General features: G+C 41.6%; 1 protein-coding gene across 3 annotated transcripts in view; it reads right to left on the bottom strand.

Annotated features, from left to right (window-relative positions):
• fhit (fragile histidine triad diadenosine triphosphatase) overlaps window positions 1-18,145 on the bottom strand; it is a 998,292-nt gene that overhangs the window by 182,321 nt on the left and 797,826 nt on the right. The window lies entirely within an intron of this gene.

An 18,145-nucleotide genomic window follows, 5' to 3' on the forward strand; every position in this document is an offset into this window, starting at 1 on the left:
TGTTTATCCTCAGCAAATGAAACCTTAACTTTGTAGCTAAATTCAGGGGCACAGTCAGATTTCTCATAAATCTAATGCATATCCCTTATTGTCAAAGGTTTAGTTTAGGAGGACTATTCACTCACTTGAATACAAAGAAATCTCAGGCTGGATTTACAGTACCCTATAGTCCAGGATCTTATCCCAGATTATCTGCTTTGAACTGGATTATATGAGTCTACACTGCCAGATAATCTGGGATAGGCAGATAATCTGGGATCAGATCCTGGGATAAAGGGCAGTGTAGATCAGATGTGGTGGATGCAATTCTGCAAACAGCTCTCTTGAACTGTAACATGCTACTCTACAATTCATTGTAGTTCTTGTTGTTACTGTTTGTTGTTTACAGGAGAAGCTAAAGACAGTTATGTTTAAGGTTAAAAATGATTCTTTCAAGTAATACATCAGTGATAGTGTTCTGATAGTGTATTATACTAATACATCACAAGAGCGATAGTGCTCTTATGATGTATTAGGGCAATGCATCATCCCAGCATCATTGCCCTGATGATATATTGCTCAAAACCACAGTGCAAGTTTTAAAGAATTCATTGGTACCACTGGGCCCTCATTTGCACACTCATTTGGAAAATTAAGGATATGTTGAAGAAAACTAAGAAGATAAAGAAACAGTACCATATATAGTAGTCATAAACAATGATCAGAAAGTGTTGTCGAAGGCTTTCATGGCTGGGATCACAGGGTTGTTGTATGTCTTTCGGGCTGTGTGGTCATGTTCCAGAAGTATTCTCTCCTGACGTTTCACTCACATCTATGGCAGGCATCCTCAGAGGTTGTGTGATGACTCATGGGCCTTGTAGTCCTTTTCCTAGTACTATTGTGGCAGACGAAGAGGAAAACATGGGGTTTTCGCCGGTTCAGCAAGAGCCGGAGTCTCTTCACCTGCAGGATGTTGATGTTTGCCCTCAAGAATTCAGCCAAACAGGCCTTGGGCAGAACTCCCCCCCGTTTTCCAGGAGGGAAAATTATTCTAAAGATAGGGGGGAGTCAGGGAGGCTAATCGGAGAAGCCTGAGAATCGCTGCCAAACAAATGGCTGATTAGGTCTGCTTCCCTTGGGAAATTCTAAGGAGTCATGCATCTGGACAGAGTTGGGTTTCGCTTCTCGTTCTCTAGGGAAAGAGTTCTGTTGGCGGGAAAACGAGACCCAATATAGGTGTTTGGCGCGAGGGATTCTTTGCGGAGTCAATTGATCAGCTTGAGGAGAGAGATCGTGTGTGGACTTCGTAATCCCAGTTCCTTGCTTCCCGGATCAAGCTTCAAGCCTTGCCCTGTCTCACGGTTTTACCACGGACTCTGTTTCATGCTTCATGTTTGCCTCGTCTTCAGTCACGGATCTAGCCAAGAATCAAGTTTATTTCCAGCCTTGTTGTCAAGCTTCATTGGACTTTAAAGACTCTGTTATTTCCCCACACTATTGCTTGGCAAAGTGTGTGTTTCAGTCAAGTGGATTAAAACTTTGAACTCTAATATCTTATATTGGACAATACATTTCTGGACTATATTTGACCTCATCTGAAAGGTCTGCTTCTGAACTATATTCTTCACTTGTTTTTATTGATTTTTAAAATTCTTAAATAAATATATTAGATAGAGACTGGCCTCTGTGTAAGGTTATTGGTGCTCTGCAGCCAGGGTCCTGACAGGTTGTGAGGCATGGATAACCTCAAGCTAAGCAACAAGGACATCCTGATCAGCTTCGATGTGGTGTCCCTATTTACCAAGGTCCCGGTAGCTGACACCCTCACACTAATCAAACAAAACGTCCCAGAAGACATCACAGCCCTGTTTCACCATTGCTTCACCACTAGCTACTTTCAGTGGGACAATGGATTCTATGAACAGAAAGATGGAGTGGCCATGGGGAGCCCTCTCAGCCCAGTAGTAGCAAATTTCTCTATGGAACACTTTGAAAAACAAGCCCTTAGAAACAGCACCAAAAAAGCCAACTGTTTGGTTCAGATACGTAGATGACACCTTCACAATTTGGAGCCATGGAGAGGAAGAACTCAGTAAGTTCCTGGACCACCTTAACAGCATCCACCCAAACATCCAATTCACCATGGAAAAAGAAAAGGAAGGAAAACTGCCATTTCTAGATGTTCTGGTCATCCGCAAACCCAATCAACAATTGGGCCACACAGTTTACAAAAAACCTACACACAGAGATAGATACCTTCAAAAAAACTCCAACCATCACCCAAGTCAAAAAAAGAAGCACAATCAAAGCCCTGACAGACCGTGCACAAAGATTCTGTGAACCTCACCTCCTCCAAGGTGAACTAAACCACCTAAACTGGGCTCTACAGGCCAATGGATATTCCACCACAGACATCAGAAGAGCTGCAAGACCAAGAACAAGCCATGAGAGTCAAGACAAAGATCCACCCAGAGGAAAGGTGTTCTTACCATACATCAAGGGAACCACTGACCGCATAGGCAAACTGATGAAGAAGCACAACCTACAAACTATCTACAGACCCACAAAGAAAATTCAACAAATGCTACAGTCAGCAAAAGACAAGAGGGATCCTCTCTCCTCTGCAGGAGTCTACCGGATACCATGCAGCTGTTGACAAGTATACATAGGGACCACCAAACGCAGTGCACAAACACGTGTCAAAGAACATGAAAGGCACTGCAGACTAATTCAACCAGAGAAATCAGCCATAGCAGAGCACCTGATGAACCAACCTGTACATAACATATTGTTTGAGAACACAGAAATGCTTGACCACTCTAACAACTATCATGTCAGACTACACAGAGAAGCCATTGAAATCCACAAGCATGTGGACAACTTCAACAGAAAGGAGGACACCATGAAAATGAACAAAATCTGGCTACCAGTATTAAAAAACTCAAAAATTTTATTTATTTCGTGTCAAAAGCATTGCATAACAAATACATTTTAAAATGATGAAAAAAAATTAGAGGAAATCACAAACAACTAAATAGTTTTAGACCAGAAACGGGCAACAGCAACCGCATTGCCCGTAGCTTTAAACAACTCCTCCTCCGTGCATGAGGCAGGACATTGTGGGCAAGCATACATATGCGGAGTTGTTTGTTCTGCTCCACAGTCACACAAGGTGGAGGATTCCCCCAGGTAGTGCCACCTTGCCACGTTGTCTTTAGATCTGCCCACTCCACTTCTGCGTCTGTTCAGGGACTTCCAAGTTGCCCATTCTTGGTTTGCCCCTGGAGGAAGACCCTCTTGGGGGGCCATCCAGTTAGAATTGCCAGGTTTAGCTGCCCAGAGGGACACCCTTGCTGCTGCTGGAGGAACAACAAGAGGAGTGGTGGTTCTCATGAAGCCCTTCCTTGATTTGAGTCTGGTGGGAGGAGGCTGATAGTCATGCAGTGGGTGGCTTCCACAATGTTCAACCGTATTTCTCTCACAGTTAGCAGCAACTTCCCGTCGCACGTCAGGAGGGGCAATGCCAGCTAACTTGTAGAGTTTATCAACAGGTGTAGGTTTAAGGCATCCTGTGATTATTCTGCATGTTTCGTTTAGTGCTATGTCCACCTGCTTCGCATGGGCAGACTTTTGCCAGACAGGAAAGGGGTACTCAGCAGTTGAGAAAGACAAGGCCAGGGCTGATGTTCTTATTACTTGTGGGTCTGCTCCCCATGAGCTGCCAGTCAGTTTCCGCAGGATGTTGTTGCATGCAGCTACTTTGTGCTTGGTGTTCGTGCAGTGTTTCCTATATGTTAGTGTTTGATCTAAGGTGACACCAAGATATTTAGGATGGAAACAGTGTTCGAGCTCTTGGCCTTCCCAAGTAACTTTCAGTTTCCTGTTGGCTTCAAAAATTAAAACAGTAGATGGGAAGCAACACTCTGAGGTCAGAGGAGCCCCAAGGACGGCTAATGACTCTTAACAAAGGATGGCCCCCACGCAAGAGCAAACCTTTCCAGTGCTGATTAGGGTGATTAACTGAAACATTAACACTGGCTTCCAACTGACAAAGGACTCTTGTCACACCCTGGACTCTCCACAGATATATATTTTTTCCTTCCTTGCCCAGTTTATCCATGCCTCACAACCTCTGAGGATGCCTGCCACAGATGTGGGCGAAACATCAGGAGAGAATACTTCTGGAACATGACCACACAGCCCAAAAGACATACAACAACCCAATGATCAGAAACTATTACTCCCAATATGACAACTGGTTCATGCGGAGTGGGAAGTTTGGATGTTCTTGTCAAATATAAAGTTTTCCTCAACTCTGGCAAAAAATTAAGGATTTCTGGGGAAACTTTCAATCAATGTTTTAATTCATGTACTGTATGGTTAAAACAGACTCCTTTCTTCTCAAAGTAAAGCTAAAATTTTGCACTCTGCCAGATATGGAGAAAATTAGATTTAAGCACCTTAACCATATAGAGGATTGCTGCATTAGTCATGTGTGAAGCCCACGCAAGAAGTGCTGGTTTCCATTCCATGTCCCTGAACCAAAACAGATTATCACATCAGCCAGTTCAAATTCAGTGTCAGTTGTGCTTTCATCCCTTCAATGCATTATTGATGGTTTGCTTTATTTAAAGATCCTCTGAGGATGTGCTTCTACCAGTATTTCAATGTCTTATCAGGTTACATCTTCAAGTTACATAATGTACCATTATTTTTTCTCATAGCCTTGTCATCATAGATTGTACAAATGCACAAATCACACATCAAAGCTGGATACATATTCATATTTATACACTCATATTTCACATAAGCATGTAATGGACTCCCATGTCACTCATTCCATCCCATTTGTTAAAGGTACTGGAAATGTACATCCTTTTAAGTGGGTGTAGTAAGTAATTCAGTAGCACTGCCCCTTTATATGTCCTCTCACACAGTATGTATTCCACGTCTATTGTGTCTGAAACAGAATAGAAATCAGGTACTATGATAGAAATGAATGGTGGTAAATGCCATCCATTTGTATTAGAAAGATGTAGTCATCATACATCTACTTTTGAGAAAACATTTCATCCCTGTGGTGAATTTTCTACAATAATACAATGTACAGTAGGCAGAAATATTGCTGAACAATCAAGCCTCTACATTTCTATGTCAACCACAAAATAAAACAAAATCCACAAGAGAGGCTGCCTTTATTGGCCAACTAAAAGGCACAAAACACTCTATGAAAGCTTTTGAAGCTCCATTGCTACCTCTTCTTCAGGCAAAAGATGTTAAAAACCATGCAGGAGAAGAAAAGAAAAGTGATGTCAAAATCACAAACCTATGTGTTGTATCAGATGTTTTTGTTGTTGTTCGTTCAGTTGGTCTGGCAGCATCACTCTTTTGTGGATTTTGTATAATGATAACGATGTCGACATGGCTACTCCTGAATGTGTTCTGTCAACTACAGTGTGCATTTTTTTATTTGCTATCCTGAGCATTTTCATTGTTTCATGCATTAATCTTGTTGCAAAACACAAAGAAATAAAAGAAAAAGGGGAAGGGAGAATACAATATCTATCTCATTATCCATCTTTAAAGTCATAGTCCATTGCTCAAACCAATATGCAATGCTGACTCTCAAATGGGATGTATTTTGTGTCCTTTGGTCAGTCCCAAAAATTAATAACAATAGAATGGATTTGTATTTCTGTTATTTTGTTTTGTCTTATTCCCAGCATATATAGCTATAAAATGCCTTTTGGATCAAAAGATATTAAATTTAGTCTCAATGAAGGATCTTATGCTTAAGCGTTTTTTGTTTTTTTGTCCTGTTCCTAGTACAACAGGAGCAAACTAGAAATTATATTTAAAACCCACTTCCACATCACTGAGCTTTTGGGTCTTCATTTCCTATACATTTCAGCATCTTATAAATTTTCTTTCTTTTCTTTTTTAAAAAGGAGGTTTCATTTATGGTTCCAAGGCCTGCATGTCAGCAAACAAAATTTCTATTGGCCAGATTATAATTTAGTGCACTGTGTACAGTAATTCTTTGGCATTCTATGTAAATCATAGATTAAAGCATGTAAAAAGAGGAAGCTTCATACTATGGTGACGATCCTGTATCGGAGGCTATGATGCATAACCTTTCGATAATGGAGTTGCACTGTTTACAAAACATGAAGCCATACTAGTGAATTGTGAAATGCAAAATGGGGCATTAACACAAGTTGTCCTGTTGCAAACAGTTCACATTGTGCAGTTGTGTGTCTCAACATGTTGTGTGTCCATATCATTGCACAACAGACACACTGCTAGCTCCACTTGCTCAATGGTCCCAATGGTATAGATATTTTGCTGTTCCCTTCCTGATAATACAAATGTTTAATAATGGTGTAATGCAAATTTGTGCCATCATAAGTCATTTTACAACGAAGCATATTCTCACAAGGATGCCAGCCTATGTTTGGCAATCAAGATGCATGTATTTCCCCCTATAATTTAGAATCCTATTTCCTCCTGGGAGTTTTTACTAAAATGCTGTAGAGCTTGATGTTTGTAGATGTGCTTTTAAACCAACACATGGTCTTATCTGGCATATCCTGCCATCCTCAATAAGCAGTAATCACATTTAAGACTGATTTTGGGAATGAGAGACAACCAATATTTATGTAATCAGTGGTTATATGATTTCATTGACTAAGGATGCCTACACCCCCCCCCCCAAAAAAAAAGCTGGCATTCTAAGGAGAAACAGAAACTATATTGTTTAAATGGCAAAACATTTACCTTGGCATATGGATCTCTTAGAACCTGCAAGGACACTTTCATGGTTTGTTCACCTTTAGTATTCACATTAGGTTTTTATAGAATGCAATGTGGTGTGACAAAATCCATACATTTTATTTAAACAACAAATGGGTTGTGTGTGTGTGTGTGTGTGTTGTTTTTGCTGATGTTTTTTATATTTAAAAAAACTTCTGTTTTTCTCTTTGGGATCACTATGCCCTCCATCAATAAGAACAGCGGGTACTTGATAGCAGGGAACCCACGATTTCATTGTTGTTGTTGTTTTAAGGCTATGAACAGAACATACGTAGTAAGCTGAATTCTCCCTACTGTTCCAGTAATGGAACTGCACAGGAACAGCAAGAGGCAATTACATCGCAAGTGGTTGCTTTTGCTTTCATGTAGGAAATAAGGGTGAAAAGGAGGGGGGCATCATTGTGGAGTCATGGGTGCCGTGCCGAGAGAAACATCTGGGAAAAGCAAACTTCTGCCTCTTTCTAATTTGCTTTCCAATTTAGCAACCTGCAAGGAGGCCCTTTGTTCTTGCTTCAGTTGTTTCCATTCAATAAGACCCATTTTCAAAAAGGGACTTAATCATGCACTCAAGTCAAAGCAGTTCAGCCTTGGCGATGGAGGAAAAAAAATCATTGTAGAATTCTCTTTATTGCCAGCACTGTTGTGTAAAATAACTGTTACTCTCTCACATACACATATTCGTTATTGCATCATGGTAACTCCCATTGGGGGGGGACTCCAACTTAGCCATTGCCCCATCCCATGGGGGAAGTGCCAACCACTTGACTTCCCCCCGTTGATCCAATGCAACATGGAAAGCCTCCTATGTTGGCAAAGTACCCCATGTGATGAGGGTTAGTACCAATAACTCATTGAATATTATGGCTGTTGATTTTTCAAATTCAGGAGAGCAGCACAAGTAGTAGTAGGCCGGGCTGTGGGGCGGGCTGGTTAGCAGCCAGCTGCAACAAATCACTCTGACCAAGAGGTCATGAGTTCGAGGCCAGCCTGTGCCTGCGTCTGTCTCTGTCTCTGTTCTATGTTAAGGCATTGAATGTTTGCCTTATATGTGCAATGTGATCCGCCCTGAGTCCCCTTCGGGGTGAGAAGGGCGGAATATAAATACTGCAAATAAATAAATAAATAAATAAATAGTGTGTGTGTATGGATTGATGGATCTATGGATGGAGGATGACGGAGGAGGGAAAAGGAATGGATGGATGACTGACAGAATTACCAACAGACCAACCAATGACAGATGATAAATAGTTTGGCTTTACATTCAAGAAGGTACTATAAGCTGTTGAGAAAAGAGAAGTACTGCTCAGAGATAGGCAACTCCAGACATTGTTGTACATTATACCCCGTCAGCCCCAATTAGTCTGGTGAATGAGGAATGGTAGAAAAGCATCTTGCCAGCATCAGAGAGGATCACAGGCTGTCCATCTCTACCTAATAGATAAAACAAAGACTAGGGCTGACTTTGCTTAGTGCCACCATAATCTTCTGCTGTCGAATTATCTGGGAAAGTGAATTTTAAAGGAGCAAACCCAATACAAGAAATTGAGAAAAAAGAAGCTTCTTCAAAAAGGCATGACAAATGCTTTTAGGTGGAGATTGGGAATATTAACATGACAAATAGGGTAATTTGTTACTCCCTCTTTCTCATAGCACATCCATTTGTTATTTCTGATTATATGAATGCACTTGTTCTGTAGAGAATGCTTGATCTATATGGAAGATTTCATTTAATACGACTCTGTAGGGAATAATATAGCTAACTTCTTGCCAGTTAGGAATGCAAAACGTATCATTGACATGGTGTTGACAATTTCGGAAAAGTCAAATATGTTGCCCCATGTATCATTCTTCCCAATTTACAATTCCACATATAGCATACAGGAACAAGCAGAAAGTCTTCTTGATGAATTTCAGTCCTGCATCAGCATTTGGTATAGTTAGCCACTTCACAGATAGCAGTTGGAGACAATGGGAACTGGGACCTCACACACAGCCATCCTTCTATTGACCATTGCAAAGGAGAAGCTTAAGATTAAATGGAGTTGCTACTATCCCTCATTTTTCAATAGAAGAGATTACCCAGGGGCAAGTCTGCCTGCAAAGTCAACAGTGAGGAATGCTGGGAGCGGCAGTCAAATGACATTTGGAGAAGCAGATGATTCCCATTCCTGAAACAAAGCAATGCAAAAGAAACATCTGAAGTCCAACTCTCCTTCTTTCATTTTCCTTTTATTGCCTACTGATCTCCGGATGATTTCTGGTGAAAAAGAAAATCAGTTACTTATGTGGTCCATGCGGCATCCTGGTCCTCTTCTTCAGGGTTATAAGGTGTGTCTCCTTTGGACAGTCATGATCCACAATTGCTTTCTTGATGCAAAGATTGTGACATGACAGCTTTTCCTGGTATATAACCCCTCCCCCCCCCCAAAGTGCTCAAATAGCACCCCCATCACCCCTAGGCTAAAATCCTGCATTGCATTGACAGCTCATGATAATCTGTCAGATGTAATTATATCTCTTCTCCCTCCCTGGATGCCCTACCATATTTCTGTCTGTGTGGCCTTTTCCAGAGCTATGAAATAAAGTACGTCTATAGCAGGCAGTGTGCTGTGAGAAGATGATGCCATTCCGTGGACGTCTGAAGGAGCCCAGGAGGAGGAAGATGGATGCTGGGCTGTCCTTCACCTCTCCCCATTTTCCTTGGACTCTAAATGCTTGTGGGGAGGGGTATCCTGGCAGAATGAAATATAGTTGGCTTAGGGCACTTCTACACAGGGATTAAACCAATGACAAAGCAGGTTTAAGAAACCCGCTTCATTGTGGGTTTAAATCCCCACACCCAAAGAAAAACCTGGGCTTTCCTGGGGGGTGTCCCCATTTCCAGTGCTGTAACTACCATGCTGGAATAGGGCCACCCCAAACCCCCCCCATCTCTTGAAATAAATTAAAAACTTACTGGGCTGCCATGCCTCCTCTTCAGCAGCCCTCCTGGCACATAGAAATGATGTTCAAGGAGGCGGGGTGGGAGAGGGAGAGAGGAGGAGTGATTTTCCTCCTTCTCCTCCCCCTGCCTCCTGGTGCATTATTTCTATGCATCAGGATGGCTGCCAGAGTTTTTATTTTATTTTAAGGTTTTTTGGGAGGTTGGGAAGAGGATGGGCACCATCTTGCATCTTTGGGCTCCAAGAGCCCAAAAGGTGCAAGATGGATGTGGGGATTAGTCTCCAGGGTACCTGGTAGTCAGTCCCCACAGGACCCATATGTTGTATCCCAGAGCTACACCTCTCTGACCATAAGGAACTACACCAACTCAATATATCAGCAAGCAGTTTATTGAAGAATACTGTAGAGTCTCACATTCCCTTATCCAACATTCTGGATTATCCAATCCAGTCTGCCTCCCACCCAGATCCACAGCTGTTTCTCTAGGCAGCAAAGACTGAACTTTTAATGCATTAAATTGCCTGCAATGTTGTTACTCTAAGTTCCTTTTATGCAATTCTGTTGTTATTTGTAGTCAATTTGTTAGTAGCCAATGTTTTTGTAATCAATGTTTTCAATATATTGCAATGTTTTGGAGCTAAATTTGTAAATAAAGTAATCACTACATAACATTACCGTGTATTGAACTGCTTTTTCTGTCAAATTGTTGTAAAACAGGATGTTTTGGTGCTTAATTTGTAAAATCATAACGTAATTTGACGTTTAATGGGCTTTTCCTTAATCCCTCACTATTATCCAGCATTTTCACTTATCTGACATTCTGCCAGCCCGTTTATGTTGGATAAGTGAGACTCTACTGTATATATAAAAGCCAAGCAATAAAAAGGATTAAAAGGTAAAGTCTCAAAAGGTTTCTTCAAAACATCAGCAATAGTCCACCACTTCCCAGGTACAGGAAAAATCACAAGGTACAAGGTTGTAAAATCCAAAAACACAAGGCTGACTAAATCCCAAAAGATAAGGCTTGAACTTGGTAAACTGGAACCAGGAAAGAATAAACTTGGAATCAAAGAGCAAAACTTGGCATGACAGGAACCATGAATCAAAATCAATACAGGAAACTTAGCACATGAACAGGCATGACTGACTTGAAACACCAACATTGAAGTAACAGGCTTATCCCTTTGCCTTAATAAACCTCCTCCCCTGAGAAAAAGACATTTCATTTCACTTTCTCAGCAGATAATTTATCTGTTCTTTTTTCTCAGATATGAACTGACCGATGAAGAAGCTATGAATTTTCTCTGTTTACAGTCTTTCCTCCTATCTGCAAGCTCATTACCCTCTGTTGCTGCATCTGTATCTGAAGAATCTCCCTAAAAAAGGGCCCCTTTCAGGAATTTGGCCTTGAGGCTCCAATCTCTGTTCTGCAGAAACCTTTGGCTCTAAGGCAAGCTTGTCAAAACCATTATCCCCATTGCAATCAGACACAGGCCCAGAATCAGATACAGATCCAGGCCCAGAAACCTTATTGACATCAGGCACTAACACAGGTAACACAGGCTGAACTACAACAACATACCCTGGGCATTTCAGGAAGGTCTGAGTCTAATGGGATATCTAATTAATTTGGGTCAAAGCAATTCACTTTTACCTGAGGTGTCATTTGGTAAAAGTCCAATAGGGCCCTGTCTGGAAGGGTTCATAGTTATGGGGTCACAGTGGATAAAAATGCTGAATATCTGCACTTGCCACAACAAAAAATATAGATCGGTAGGTGTACCTGAAAGAACTGCAGACTTAGCTGGTGTGGCCGGTGGTCAGAGCTGAGTTATAGTCCAAGGGTAAATCTACACTTACCCTAAAATCTTAGGCCAGTCCTGAATAGTAATACCTCAGACTGTCACCAGGAGCAACTACACTACCCATCTCTGCCCCACAGCAGGAGTAGGGCACAGAGCAAACCATTCAGCAAGGCCAAAACCTATCCAACCATGCTGGACCTTACCTTTGCTATCTCTGTCACTTTTGCCAGCAGTCCGTGGAGCTTTCTGGTCTTTGGCTATGATGACAGGAGGGTAGCATGGGACTGAGCAAACCCCTTTTCCTGTACCGCAATGTATAGAGAAAAGGGGGTACCGCACTGATCAGTGTGGACAACAGACCAGTTTGGATTAGTGCCAGACATACTGTCCATGCTCATCCCAGTTTGCTCTGCATTAGGGGCCAGAAAGCCATGGATGTTGTTTGGATATTCCAAGTTCGATTTCTGGTCAAAATCAAGATATAGGGTCAACACACACAAGCCCCAAAACATACTCTGTTTTCCCCAAAATAAGACATAACCAGAAACTAAGCCCTAGCATGATTTTTCAGGATGCTCATAATATAAACCCTACCTCAAAAATTAGCCCCAGTTAAAGTTGCCATGTGGACTGTCATGTCTCAGTGTAATCAAACAAACCCAGGATAAGCCAAGAGTTTATTTATCAGCAGGTCTTCACGAATAATCCCTGAAGTCTATGAAGCATTCCTCAGGAAAGGAAAGTCAGTTTGACCCCTTACAAGTACCCAGCATGCTGGCCATTGACGTGGGTGCATTTACTCGTAGTACATCCAATATTGCAACACCTGATGGATGTATTGAATGATAAAATAATCATATCAATATATAATTAAATATAAATACATAATATTATTGACATATTATTATGGTGATATTGCAAAAGAAGATTACATGAGTGTATTTCAATAAATGTAGATTTTTGTACATGAATAAATAGGACACCCTTTGAAAATAAGTCGTAATGCACATTTTGAAGTAAAAAATTAATATAAGACTAGGTCTTATATTTGGGGAAATATGGTAATAGGAAGTTTCTTTCAGAAATTGCTTTCACACGTATAGCCCATAGAGGGGACTGTACTCACTAGGCTTGTCCGATAGATGGAAAAAATGTTTCAATTCTCGTTTCTAAAGTAGAGGGTGCCGGCTCTTCGATATAGAAATTATTTCTTAATTTTTCACCCAAAATTTTCGCATGCGCAATCGCCAAAAAACAGGAAACCAGGGGGACTTTTCTGGGGGTCTCCCACCCTCATTTCTTGAGCTATTCTCATCAAATTTGGTACAGTGGGAGAACACATTCCACACTCTTTGCTCAACAAATTGCAGAATGTTTCCTGTCTCCTATGATTTTTGGCGAATTTTCATAACTTTTTATAATACACTATTTTTCAAAATTTGAAGAAACCTGTTCCTGGTTTGAAAGTCTTATTTCCTGTTCAATTGGGTTCTTATCACTGTAAAAGTCCCTCTTCTACTTGTGTAGACTTTGGATTAGAAATGCAGCACATGCCAAGCAATGCCTTGACAGGATTGGCAACGTCTTTTGGAAACTATAAATTGCCTTTGAACCTTCTGATCAATGGTGCCACTGGCTGACCTTGTGATTGCAAAAATGAAACTCTGGCTGAGGACTTTGGATTAGAAATGCAGCACACGCCAAGCAATGCCTTGACAGGATTGGCAACATCCTTTGGAAACTATAAATTGCTGTGGACCCGCTATTGAATCAAATCAATGTCTGACTTTGTGATTGCAGAAATAAAACTCAGCCCAAGGCTTGGGAATAGAAATGGAGCTGAGGGAAGCAATGCCTTGGCGGGTGCCCCAAGTCCTTTAGAAACTATTTCTTCCAATGTACCCTTTAGGTTTGAAAACAATGTGTGTCTTTGTGATTGCTGCAATAACACTCAGCCCGGGGGCTTGAGATTACAAACGGAGCGGGAGGGAAGCAATGCACTTGCAGGAACGCAGACGTCCTTTGGAAACTATTATTTTCAAGTTCCCCCCCTTTCAGGATTGCAAAGAAGGGCTGATGTGGTGATTGCTAAATTCCAAAAAAGAAAACAGAAAGGCAAAGAGACTCCCTCTGGAGTAGAAAAGTAAAGCACCCCAAGCTCTGCACTTGCAGGAACGCAGACTTCCTTTGGAAAATAAAAGTTCCCTAAAGCCACAGCAAGGACTCTGCCACAAGCCCCAAGCCAATTTCCCCCCAAAAAACACAATATCAAACCAGCAACAACAGACAGACACTCTACCCCCTATAGCCAGAACGTCACTTAGCCCTCTCTCCCCCAAGCAAGCAAGCAGCTTCCCAGCGCGCGCGAACCACCCTCTCTGCTCGGTATCCTAGCCCAGAATGGCTTGGCTCAGTTGGGGAGGGGATTTTTATAGAGATCCTCCACGTGGACGCGGAGGACGCTAGCCCCCACCTTTTTCAGCCATCGTGGAAGTCTCTGATTGGCCAGGGAGCGGTAGCCATGTTAGGCTGCGCTAGGCTCCCATTCATGTTAGGTTGCAGAAACAAACAAAAAATTAAAAAAAATTAAAAAAAATATTTTAAAAAAATTTGGAAGGAAAAAAATTAACGAAAATTTTAAGAAACAATTAGAGAATGGGCCAACGATTGTTCGAATTACATTGCCAGTTGCACCCAGGGAAAACGTTTCAATACTCGTTTCAAAAAACGAGAACAATCCGAAATAATTACAAAACGAGAAACATAACGAAAATTTGGACAACCCTAGTACTCACTGGCCCTGCTTTCAAACTTCTGTGTTAAAGCTGGAAGCCCTGAAAGGGACATCTTTGTACCAGAGATTCATACACACATGTCTTGGAAAAGTTCTTTAAAAAACTATGCTGGCAATGTAGGGTGCAGGATTCTGAGAGTTGGGAACATTCAGGTCAAAGAGGCTATTACTGGCTATTATGGTATGGAGATTTGTGGGAGTCAATGCCAACCAAAAGTAATTTTTCCATGCTCTGAGACACAATTGTACATGCACACCTTAGTAAGTTTTGCATTTACCCCAGAAATCACATAGCTACAAGCCAACCTATATAGTCCACTCCTGTATTCACCTTCCTTCATGATGAACACACAAGGCTTTAACATTCCCTTCCTCCATAATCACAATTCTTTAATTTATGTTCCAATAAAATGTATTATAATAAACATTTACTGCTCAATGAATAAACATTTAAATGAAGCTCTTAATGGGAAGGGGGGCAGTTACACACATCCCGCAGCAATCCATGGCTTTTGTCATGTCTCTCCTTGCGCTAAATGAGAGTCATTTCCATAATCTCTGCATTATTGCTTAAGCCTCCCTTTAGGAGCATTTTACCAAGTAGAATTTCTGTGAAATATTATCAACCCACAGAAAAAGAGGAGAAAGTGTTAAGAGGATTATCAAATTGTCCTGTTAAAGGGACAGTGCCAGTTTTTTTACGTCCCTCCAGAGATGCTAATACAATAATTATGGGGAAAGCACTGGCTAATTATGGCTTTGGCCTGGTGCATTGCTGCTTTCTGCTTCACATCAGAGACCTCGAAGATAAGAGAAAGATGAGGGAGCAGATAAACATTAGGATAAGAAAATTCTTTTCTTCTACCTTTTGAGGTGCAAGATATATTTGCGAATCTACATTCTTCCCCCATCAAAAAAATTTCCTCTCCTAAACAGTTGCAAAATTATCCCAGGCTTACAAATTAATTCAAATGGTTGTTGGAGAAACCAATTTAAGATGTGGCCATATCTAGAGGAAAGATATGGCAGTTTCAGATTTTTTAAAGGACAAAGAGGGCAGGGAGTGTTGCCTATGATCAGCAAAACAAATGCTTTTGGCTGAATTCAGTGCCAAAATTCAGACCTACAGCAGATCTCCTGAAATCAGTGACACTCAAATTCATGTAAATAGGGCTACTCTAGATAAAACATAGCCCTTTAGGATTCAGGATTCACAGGGAATAAAGCGCAACAGTATCACATCTAAGAAAATACAATAATAGCACCAGAAGAATTAACTGTCAACTATAACACTGCTTATCCTTTGGAGGTTATAACCCATTTATTGATGAGCCTATGCTCAAAAGTAGAACTAGCCCTTCTTAATAGACTAGGAATAGCTTAAAGAGCAACAAATTGTCAATTATTAAGTTTATCACTGTATTTTTAGCACCATCCATTCAGTGTTCAGATTGTCTGCCTCAGGCACTAAAATATTTTAGGACTGCCTCTGCCTTCTAGTTTATTTAGTTTTCATGTCTTTACCAGCATTGCTTGAGAGAATCATTACCAAGCACTATTGGCCATTGAGGTTCTGCTTTCTGTGGCAGATGTGAGTACCAATTTCCTTGGATGCTCAAATGTTCCTCACAGAGCATTTCAGTCTCAATTGCCCCTGAGGGAGCATTCCTCTTGCTGTCAGCCTCTAGATTTATGTATTTTTGGCCCCATATCTATAGGATGTGAAAGCTTTGGCCATCAAAAATTGAATTGCTGTAAAACAGTGGTTCCCAAACTTCAATCCTCCAGGAGTTTAAGACCACTTTTCTAAAGCTAAAACTATCAAGTCTAAGAACTTGTCTAAATGAGCCCAAAATCTCAAAGTGGCCGAGGGCTCTTCCAGACAGGCCAAAAATCCAATAGGAATTGAGATTTTAAATCCCACTTTCTCTTGGAATTGAGACCACACAGCTGGCCTAAATCCTGTGCTTTTGCAGGGGTCGTGTCCAGATACTACCACTGCTGATTCAAGATCAACAGGAGTGGGAAGGGGTACTCCCACTCTCTTCCTCCCTTCCACCCATTTCCTTCTCCACTTCCCAGAGGAAGATTCCATTTGAGACCTGAAATCTTCTTTTCCTTGAAAGAGCTGAAAGAGGCCTTTTGTAGGGGAGGGAGGAATCATCCTCCAAGACCTCCAGTTAGTTCTTCAAGGAAAGAGGGAGAAGGGAAAAGCCTCAGATTGCATTGGAACCTTCCTCTAGTTAGTTGCGAGGGAAATGGGGGGCACCAAGGAGGTCTACAGGGGGAGGGAAGGAAAACATGTGTTTTCCATGTCTGCAGGGATACACAGGTATGGAAAGGTGTGTTTTTTCAGGAGGAAACGGGTTTAAAGGGCATCTTTTAAATACATGTTTTCCAGTCCTTAATCCAATTCCTCCTGATTCTTCTCGCATTTTGCTAAACATGTGTAGAAGGGCCTTAAGAGGTCACTCCTGATGTCTACATTACATCCAGAGAATTCAACTCCTTGTCACGACCCAGGCTGCAGAGCACCAATAACCATACACAGAGGCCAGAATCTATCTAATATCTTTATTAAGGAAATATGTAAAGTCAATAAAAATAAGTGTAGAATATAGTTCAGAAGAAGACCTTTCAGGAAAGGTCAATTATAGTCCAGGAAAACAATGTCCAATATAAAATATTAAGGTCCAAAGTTGTAATCCAATAACCGAAACACTCACTTTGCCAAGCAAAGTGAGGGGAGATGACAAGGTTCTTAGTCCAAGGAACTTGATGTAAGGCTAGAAAGTAAACTTGATTCTTGAAACACAAGGCTTGATACAAGGCAACAAGGAACGAGGAACAGGGACAAGATCCGTGGTAAATACTTGGCAAGGTCCTGGAAAGCAAGGCTGAGTCCTAGGAAGCAAGGCAAGGTCCGTGGAGCAAAACAAGGCTGGAAACGGGAACGAAGGCTTGGAAGCGGGAACAAAGGCTTGGAAGCGGGAACGAAGGCTTGGAAGCGGGAGTAGCGCTGTCCACACACAACCTACTCCAGTAGCTGACGAATTGACTCCGCAAGATTCCTACAGGGCAAAGAACCTAAATAGGGTCTCGTTTTCCCACCAAAGAACACTTCTCTGGGGAAACAGAACCGAAAGTCAATCTCTGTGTCCAGATGCATGACTCCCTAAAGTTTCTCATGGAAGCAGGCTTAATCAGCTGAATGCCTGGCTGCGATTCTCAGGCTTCTGCGATTAGCCTGTTGAACTCCTTTTTGTTGTTGATAATAATTACGGCAAGAAAATGGGGGAGATTTTGACTCAGGGCTTGTTTGGCAGATTTCTGGAAGACAAACCTCCTGCAGGTGCAAGGGCTCCAATTCAGGCTGGGAAAGTTCCAATTCTGGCTGAAACGGTGGAAAACCCAAGTTTTCCTCTTCATCTGTCACAACAGCGCTAGGAACGGGACTACATGGCCCATGAGTCATCACACTCCTTAACACATGGTATAGTGGGTTAACCCTTCTTAGTGCTGTGCTAAGGAAATCTGGGAAATACTTTTGGAGTTTATGCAAAACACCAGAGCAACCCACATTTTGGGTATAATATGGACCAGGTCCAATGTGGATGATCAGGTCCAATGCAGATGGTCCACTGCCCACACAGGTCACTGCTGCCATCTTATTTTCTTTTCACTCACTAATTCAGGAAAAATGGGATGGATTAGGCCCATGTTGTGATCATTACTACAGATGGACACAGTGCTCTGAAAGAGCTCCTGGTTGTTGTGGGCTCACTGTGCTGACATCAGTAAATGCACCCAT

Source organism: Anolis carolinensis, chromosome 2 (genome assembly GCF_035594765.1).
Source record: "Anolis carolinensis isolate JA03-04 chromosome 2, rAnoCar3.1.pri, whole genome shotgun sequence".
Taxonomy (NCBI): Eukaryota; Metazoa; Chordata; class Lepidosauria; order Squamata; family Dactyloidae; genus Anolis; species Anolis carolinensis.